Here is a 9,930-nt window from a genome sequence, read left to right on the forward strand (position 1 = left end):
TGTGTACATAGGTAATGACTATGTAGGCTTTTTGTTGACCCCTGATACATAGGTATGCAGACTTTTTGTTTGACCCCTTAATAATATTGATTTCATTATTTTATAATCACTGCTGTGACGAGTATACGGACGAAGTCAATGGGTATATTTTGTAATGTGTACTGCACATACATTTGGTTGTGCTGACCCATTCGGCATTATCAAAAATTGATCTTATAATTATTGCGGGGATGATTATATTTGTGAAGTAGTTACTGTGTATTGTATAGTAGAACAATTAGAAATTGACACAATGACAGTCCTACAAATTATTTTGTAATATTTTGATATATGTTTGAAGTGTCACGCAGCAAGCAACACAACTAAATATTGAATTGTAATCAATGATGGATGATGAAATCGAAATAAAATATTGTTTGAAACAACAAAAAAATCCTTTGTGGAATCCCATAGGTATCGATTGTAAGACATTTTTTTTTTCATGGATGTAAGTGATTGTGTATATTCTTGGTCATTGCTCCAGTTTACTTCGTTTGGGGATGATACGAGTATTTTCTTTTCTCATAAACACTTACATACACTGATCACGATACTTAAGATTATGATTATTCAAAGTGTCAACCTGGTTTAAGGGAATACAAACTGTCAAAAATCTGTAACGAAAAATATTTACACAACAAATTCTTTAGTGTTAAGTAACAAATTCTGTTATTAATCTCTGGATTTATTTCATGTTATTATGACCTCATCATTTTTCTACTCTACTTTACTTCCTTTATTCCAAGTTAGACTACATACAGAATTTACTAAAACTGGTATCAGACTAGAGGCACTGACCAAAAAGTCTGATCATGGGGACTACATGTAGTATATGCAATGTTCCTGACTGTCTGGCATGTCTGGCGGCCGACATCAAATAGCTTTCCATCGGAGTGGCATTGCTGCGCCAACAGATCAGATTTTTTTTTTCGATTTCCAATGCTCGATACCAAAATACCAAATATCAAAATCTCTTTCTAATTGTTGCATTTTTGCTTGTATATCCTATTCTTGAAAATGCACAAATGAAATTTGAATTGAAACTGAAACTGAAATAGTATCACTTACGAAAGGGGAAATCATTGCAGACGTCATATTTTTCTAATACCTTTCATCACATCCCGACGTGGGCCTAGGGTAAACATAGAATAGAACGTAATTTCCAAATGACAGTTCACCTTACAAAATAAGCAGGAGGATAAACTGAATTTTCATCTATAGTTTTCATTTCTCTAAAATGGTTACTGAAGAGATCTTTTTACATGCTTATTTATAATTGAATCCCCATGCCCATGCTTATGTCATATAACTGGGGGCAACTGCAAATGGCTCATTTCATCAAAGAGTGTCAAAAAACAAACTCTGCACCAACTTTCAGATATATAATACCTAAGGTACAGTGCAGGTGTAATTCAATACTGAACCACATACCTTCTAAAGAGTAACAGAAGAAATCTTCGAGACATTAGATGACGTATCGTATAGAGTTACGTGACCCCAATTGTTAAAGAAGTTAAGAAGTTTAAGAAGTTTAAGTGTTTCTGTAATGTTGCTTGAGACCAGCTACTTGATCTAATTTTGATTTCATCTGGGCTCGATTTCGGATCGACCTAGCAAGCTTATCATGCTTATATCAAAATCACCCAACTCGTTCCCATTCAAATGCTTGTAGCGCTTGAACCTTTCCCTCAATAAGTCGTTTTTCCATTTCCCGCTACAGTCGTTGACGATTCGGAGGGCGCCCCTCTTGTCCAATTCGAGGAGGACCCTGAACTCATCCGGCATCTTGTGGCGGTTTGTTGTGTAGTTCATCTTGGCGTCTTCGTAGTAATGCGTGAACAGAGTTCGATTCGTCGGGTCTTTGTAGAACGGGAAAAAACCGAAGAGCTGGATTCGACAACAGAAGTGAGTGGCTGCTGCGTAAACCGCCATACCGGTGCTCGGAGAGCTCAAATTCAAAACTCTGCACACGAAGAAAGAAAATAATACTTTTAAGTGACAAGTATGAATTATAGTGTTCATGATAAGTAACATTTCGTTGGTGTGATAGGTCACTAAGTCTTTTCCCGAATTTATTACATAGGTCAAAGGGTCGCAACGTCCCTGCCTTGTAACACGTAGACAAATACGTATCAACAATTTTTTGTCAACATCGTGTGGTCAATTTTGAATTACTTGGACGAAACTTTTGCCATTCCATCTGTTTGACTTTGTCCTGTCATTTAAAGTAAACTTGAGTAAAACTTAAGTTTTGCTTCAAACAAATTGTCCGTATCAACTTCTCTCTCTCGTCCGTAGTGTTTCATCCGATGACAACAGATCGTTTCGGGGAGGGGGCACAGATGTTATTAGATTCGAATCCCTATTGGGTTTTGTTAGAGAGTGAGTGAATGAAAAGGTATAGCGATTCGACTTTAGTGCATGACCCACAGTAAAATGTATGTGAAGTGCTTCTTTGTTTAATGACAAACAGTCACTTTATATGTTTCTGAAAAGAAAAAAATGTAACCAAAGACAAAAAAAAAGCAAAGAACAAAAATAGAGCATGATATATTCATGTCGGATTTCACAACCAGCCTTCCCGAAAACTACTCCATCTCCTCACTTTTTCACTTGACCCTTGAGCTCTGCCGGGCTGTAAGCAAAACCAAAGTGGAGGTTGTAAAAATTGCGCAACACCGCCAGCGCTGTTTTCAGACGATTGTCGTGGGCCACAGACCCGAAGTACCAGAGGATGCTGCCGTTCATGCGGCTTAAGCTTCTCAGCAGTTTCCAACACACGCGTGGTAACTCGTCGAGAGTGATGTTGCCGTAGTTGTCTGTACAGTACGTCAGTTGCCTGTATTGTTCTGAATTCAACGTCATCAGACTGATTTTCGAACCGACGTCCGAAGCGAACTCGCCTCCAAACAGCGCCAGATTCATTCGGATAATGAGATCGGAGCTGTCGATGAGATGGCCGCACCTGCTATTCAACAGCACACCAGAGTTGCCTATGATAGCACAGGTCCGTTTTTTACTCATGTTGATAGTCTGGTTGAGTTCCGCTATCTCCTTGACGTTACTCGAGAATCGCATATCCATTGGAGTAATACCGGTTTTGAATAACTGAAGGGTTTCTCGCAACGTCCGATGCTTGGAAAACGCTTCTCTGGATAATACGTATCAGGAAAGATTAACGAACATTAACAACAGTCTACAAAAGTGAAAGTTGAAACTGAAACAAAGATAAGCGTGATAACAATATGATGAAGTTTATTGTTCACCTAAATAAAAATTAATCAGTCAACAATATGACATTATACCATGCTCAGATTTAGGTTTCAGGCTTTTTCTTCATTACGGTTAAAGTGGCCTTGCAGCAAGAAGGGTTGATGTGTATGATAACATTGACTAGTCTTGAGGATATCGTAACGTCGTGCATTAATTCGCAATTCCTGTTTTTAAGGTATAAACTCGTCCTGCAGGCCTATAAGATAATGCTATAAACATCAAGTTTTCATTGCAACTGATTGACAAATTGCCCTACATCGACGTAAATAAGCACTGAATTGATCAGTGTTTAAAACACTGATCAATTCAGTGCTTAAACACTGATCAATTCAGTGCTTATTTACGTCGATGTAGGGCAATTTGTCAATCAGTTGCAATGAAAACATCTCGACGGAAGAACTTCATAAATTTGAACATCAAGTTTTGTTGTCGGTTTTTTTTTTCACTTGAGAAAAACTAGATATGCTCAACGAGAGCACACGGTTTAGGGCATCTGAGAGACGTACTGTTGGAATCATTGAGCTACATGTGTTCTCCAAGCGATACTTCAAGTCAACTCTACATTCATACAACTAACTCTACTTAGAGTAGACTTATACACGTCACAAAAAGGGGGAGATCACTGTATCTTTTTAATATACAGTGATAAAGATGTCTCACTTTGCAGGAATGTTCTTTGGGACAAGTGGAAGCTTTTCATCCAAAAAGACACTTTGAATTGATTAATTGATTGATTGATTGATTGATTTTCTGCATTTCTTTTTCGTACATATAAAATGTCACACAAAGTTACTGAGCAAAGTTATTGAGTGTTGCTTGGTCAAACAACCCCTAACTGAAATAATTTCATCTCATAATTAGCCTTTACGTAGAAATTTGGTCTAATTTTGGAGAGAGAGAGAGAAAAAAAAAACGATGAACCGAGATATCATCACAAAACTAAAACATTTATTGTTTCTAAGTCCAGAGGAAATATAAAAATCCCACAATTTTGTTTCTCAATGAAACACAATTTATTTAACATTAATCCTATTTTTTTTACATTAATCCTATTTATTTGATATTAATCCCTATTTAACATTAATCATTGGCCACACCCCTCCTGTGTGAATGCATTACCCGACTGGAGACGAGCATTCAGGGTTGAAATTGAACATTCACATGATTTCCTTTGAAGTTATTGGATCAGTAGACGCCGCGGCGGCCAACAAACCGCTCCCACAGAACTTTTCATTATACCATAATTTTTATTCTTGCGTTCATTGAAGGTTTTATGTCGAAATATCCTGCCTTATTCTTCTTTACGACACAAAGATAAAAGAACTTACCCACAAAACAAAAAGAACAAACAGAGAAAAAGATGCTTAACCTATACGACCCATCAGCCTATCCGACAGAGCCAATCCGACTTTCATTTCCATTAAGTCCTTTATGAAACAAGATGTATTCCTACTGATCATGTGACAATTTATTTGTTACAATTTGTTACAAGTGTTACCATCATTTTGACGGGTGTATTACCCATGCATACTGTTCAGAAATGAAAGTAAAGCAGGAATGAATGAATTAGTGAAATACTTGATTCTGATAGTAAAATAGCATATATTTGTTGAATTTGAACTCATTGATGTCGTTATGTCAGATGTATTGGCAACTCTGACCTTGCATGTACTAGGTGTTTCAAAAAACATTTTCCACTTTTGATTCTTAATAATTCATAAACTATATATCACATAACACTGTCATTGATATGAGTGATAGCTGAATAGTGTACAATTGTGTTGGAGGTGGTTTAAATATGAAAGCATAAATCAGTTTCATGAAATCCATGATTAATTTCACAGTTAGGTTCCAGATTTTGCTCTATTTTCAACCCTCTGTACAAAACTTTCACTTTACACAGGGTTCAATGGGTGTGCATGGGAGTGTGTGGTTAACACCCTGACAATGGTCCTGAACAATGGCCAGCGTTTGAATGCTTCATTATTTATTCATGAGAAATTCCACTATCACAACTAGTTTTTATTCAGCCCCTGGCAGTATCTGTGAAAGTCAAACGCCTGCCGATATTGTCGTTAAGTGGCAACAGTAGTGCTCTCCCTACTTCTGAAAAACGAAATTACAATGAATACCTTCTGTTCTGTCGTAAACATGGTGACAGGTAACAATGAAAATCAATTAGAGTATACACTTGTGTATATGGAGTCTTAAATAAATCTACTGGTACTGTCAAACAAATCGCCCCAATGAAAAATGCTGCTGAACTCTTTACCAAAAATGATCTCTTTTATCGAAAAAGCGACAAATTTGTCAGACTATTAGAAGACAGTTGTATTAAAAGGAAGAACTTTAGATAATTTATGCTTATTTATATCCCAGATTTAGTGATACGTGAACCAAAATTTGAAAATGATTGCCAGGTGGAATAAAATGTGGTGTTTGTGAGCACATGGAAGCTCGGCTTACTTTTTCCATGTGCATGCATTTTATCCTTTACCGTGCATGATTTCAGACTAGCAGTGCCCAGGGCAATCCACATGCATTATTGATTAAGCATTCATGTGCCCGGGAGCGCGAGACTGACGCCAAGTCAACAGGTGGTTCAGGCATGTCCATTGTTCAGGGCCATTGTCAGCACACACTCACATACACATCATTGGTTCCTGTGCAAAGTTAATTTTTGTACAGAGGGTTAAAGTTTGACCGAAATCTGAAACCTTACTTCAAAATCAATCTTAGATTTAATGAAACTGCTTCATACTTTCACATCCAAATCACCTTCAGCAAAATTGTACACTATTCAGTTATTACTCATATCAATGACAGATTTATCGGATGAATAGTTTTTAGTCTATTAATGATCAAAAGTGGGAAATGTTTATTGAAACACCTAGTATGTATAAAAAATAGTTATTGTAGAGTAATATATTGTGTTTGATAAATTGCAATTTTTTTTGTTATATTTTGTATAATGGTATAATTTGTTTGTAAAGCGCATTGAAATTCTTCCCAAGTCTGAAATGCGCTAATAAGAATTTGTTATTATTGTTATTAATACGAAAGCAGGAGACTCCCGTTTTAACGGATTCCTTCTGACTGACAGTTTTCTTTCGTTATGTCGAAATTTCGTTATAACCGAACAATAAACGCTATATTAATATATTGCTGATAATTTTGGGACATCGATTTATACTCTGCTATAACGAGAATTTCGTTACAACCATATTCGATATAACGGGAGAGTACTGTATTGCAAACGCGTATATTATACACGGTGGGTCTTGCGCTTTTTTCTGCATTATATTCACCTCATTTTAGCTTTCTCTAGGTCCCAGTTGTCGCGACAAATCGTCGCCTCCAGCTGCTCTGGCAGTGCCCGAAAACCTGGTAACACACACAAGCAAGAATAAAAATAAAAATGCACATGAAAACAAATTGGAGTTAAAAGACAATAATGTAATAATCTAAACTTAGCCAAAAAGAACGGCGATTTGTATGTCCTGTGCACAATGTGTCTTACAAGTGAATTTACCTTATAAATCTATGTGCATTTAATGAATGCAGACATTAATTTACTCAAGACAAATCGAAGTGGTAAATGTGTTTGGGGAGGGGTTCCTAATTTGTGAACCAGCATAGAGAAAGTAATCGCAGTTCGGTAATACCGGCAGATTTTTGTCATGTACCTATTATACCCGTCTTACCTTCGTTATCTTTAAGAACATATATTGAAGTATTATTAAGTCCCAAAGGCGATTTTTAATCAATTAATTAATCTGATCAATCAAAGTGTGCATTTGTGGGTAATTTTCATTTGTGAGAACATTAAACTATTCGGACTTTTGTACTATTATATTAACTAGGTGGCATGAAACTTCTTGATTTCGGAGAAAAAAGCAAATAATTTGTGATGACCTATAAGCATGGTTTGAAGATGAGGCTCAACATCTGCTAACGATTTTAATCAAGCTTGAGGGGGAGGGGGTGCTCAGCTTCAGCGCAAACATAGGTGCGTGCGGCCCTGCTACCCTGTCGGGGCATTGAGCATGGCAAAGTGTACCTTAGACAAACCTGGGAGTTCGGAGAAGTTTCCCTGTGCGATATAAATGTTTGATTACTCCTAAACTAGTAAATTCTGATGTAAAGACAGAAATAGGATTTTCAGCCTTTCAACCCATTGATCGCTGTAGGCATTCAAGCACTTCTGATTGTTCACGAAATCTTTGTCTACTTCTTGGAAATATATTTCAAATTATTTGTGTTTGTAGTTTCGAAAGACGTTGAAAACCTTTCTTAAGTGGAAAATCAGAACACGTAAAAGACGTTTCGTATCTAGATGTCCCATGATTTCGAAACCGTTCGATATGTCTCTAACAATGTACAGTATACAGCTGCAATTACTTTAAACTGTTTAAAATCCTGCACTTGAAAGAAAGTAACCTAGAAGTTCAATATAGTAGACACTTAGATTGTGATTCAGATGCATGCATTATATGCTTCCAGGTGTGCTAATCTCTGCTTGTCTTTTAGTAGTGCATGCATATAAGTGATGACATTGTGGCTGAAGAGGTAAATACTGCATTGGGTGGTATTCTGAGTTGTTCCAATCCTTATGGGATTCATTCAAGAGTTCATTGTATATCTATTGTTGTGTGAAAATGATTTGCTTCAGAATGGTCTCATATTCAAGTAATGTGCAGTTTAATGCTTCCAGGTTAGCGTCCCTGGTCAGTGACGGAGCATTAATCTGCACATTACTTGAATATGAGACCGTTCTGAAGCAAACCATTTTCACACAACAATAGATATACAATGAACTCTTGAATGAATCCCATAAGGATTGGAACAATCATCTCCCAGCATTTCCACTGATTCCCACTGATCAGTTACTAGCCTTCCCCTTTAAGGTGAAACTAAGCGGAAACATGTGTATCATTTTATATACAAATGAGAGCTTACTTTGCTATAGCGCTACATTCCACGGTCAAATATCAACCAAAATGAAACTTGGTCATACGATCACTTATAATCAGAAGAAAACCTTGATGTACTTGTAAGCAAGCAGAACGAGACGAAACTACGAAACACGCTACACTCAAGCTGCAGCCCTTCTGCATTATTCATTGTATTGCTGATACGTTTTGTTACGCATTGTAAAGCCAGTGGAGACAAAAGTACTTTGTTAACAACTTACGTGTAGTAATTATGTGTGGTTCCAACAATGAGTGTGCAATGTACATGGATATGTGCATTTACAACTATAATGGAGGAACCAATAAATCAAATCAAGTCAAATAAGATAGAATGAAAACTGACCAGCTGTCCTATTTTCGAAAGAACGGAGACTAGGCATTGTGTATATACTGACCATTTTCAAAATACGTCTCGGGAATACATGAAGGCTTAAAGATATGATATTAACTCAATAATCTGAATATTAGAGCATGTTGCTATTTATCTGTTTTATTTTTTTCATTTCCATAGTTAAAGTAAGGGCTACGAACTGAACGTATATACAAAACAAACATGAACATTAACACATATTCAGAACTCATTTCCACGCAAACACCTCACATCTTGCACAATGCACAATGTACCGCTGCATTTCCCACTTTTTTCTTCCCTCCCTTTCTCCTTATCGCCACGCGGTGAGTGGTGACTTATACGTTATATTCTTACAATGTCGTATTGTCATATTGTTTATATAGACAATAATTTCTGAGGCAATTGTCCTCGTCAAGCGCTTCCTTATGATGATGGTCTCCTGAATTTCTGTACATCAAGAATTGCCTAATTTGTCTTTGAGCAAGAGATACACTGTAACTTATGTTTGCATAAATGCATGCCCAAAGTTGAATATTTGAATTAATCATTTATTTGTTTTAACTGTCAGATTCAATTTGTATTGTGCTCAATTTGTTTGTTCAATTGACTTTGTATTTCATTTATGTATGAAAAAGAAATTCAGAAATAAAATCAGAATCAGAATCAGAAGGCCAGAAACAAACACAAATAGCGATTTTGTAATTTCTCATTCAAACTAACACTTCACCAACAAATGTCTAAATCGATTATTTTGAAGATCTTGGAAAAACCGAAAGAAAAAGTCCATTGTGTGTGATCGTCAATAGTCTTCTTCTTCTCGAGTCATTCCGCAGCTAGTCTCATAACCGTTCAGACCATCTAGGTATTCATGGGTATAAGGGGTTGGTGGGAGAGGGCAGACTATGAGATGCTCCATCGTCTGTTCCTCATGACATTGGTAACAGGTATCCCCGTCATCTTTATAGCCCCATCTTACAAGATTGGCTTTGCAACGACCAACTGCAGTTCTGAATGGACTCAGGTAGAACAAAAATGGTCATGCATCACTAAAGTTAGTGAGTAGAGTTTCCTTTGGGTTAATGGTCACCGTATATGAGGTTTGACGAGATGACCTTTCCACAGGTCCAGGCCCTGGGTATCAGACCTATCATTAGGAAGGGAACTCTCTGAGTGGATCAATCTGGGCCTAGACTTCAAGCTGTTCCTTTCTTCCGATTTTATAGGTGCGATGCAAGACAGCAGGTTAAGGTCTTCCGCACCGGTGGTTTTAAGGCACCCAGTAATGTCTCACCC

Source organism: Diadema antillarum, unplaced genomic scaffold (assembly GCF_040938485.1).
Source record: "Diadema antillarum isolate AM-2024a unplaced genomic scaffold, OU_Dant_1.0 seq00000124_RagTag, whole genome shotgun sequence".
NCBI classification, from domain to species: domain Eukaryota; kingdom Metazoa; phylum Echinodermata; class Echinoidea; order Diadematoida; family Diadematidae; genus Diadema; species Diadema antillarum.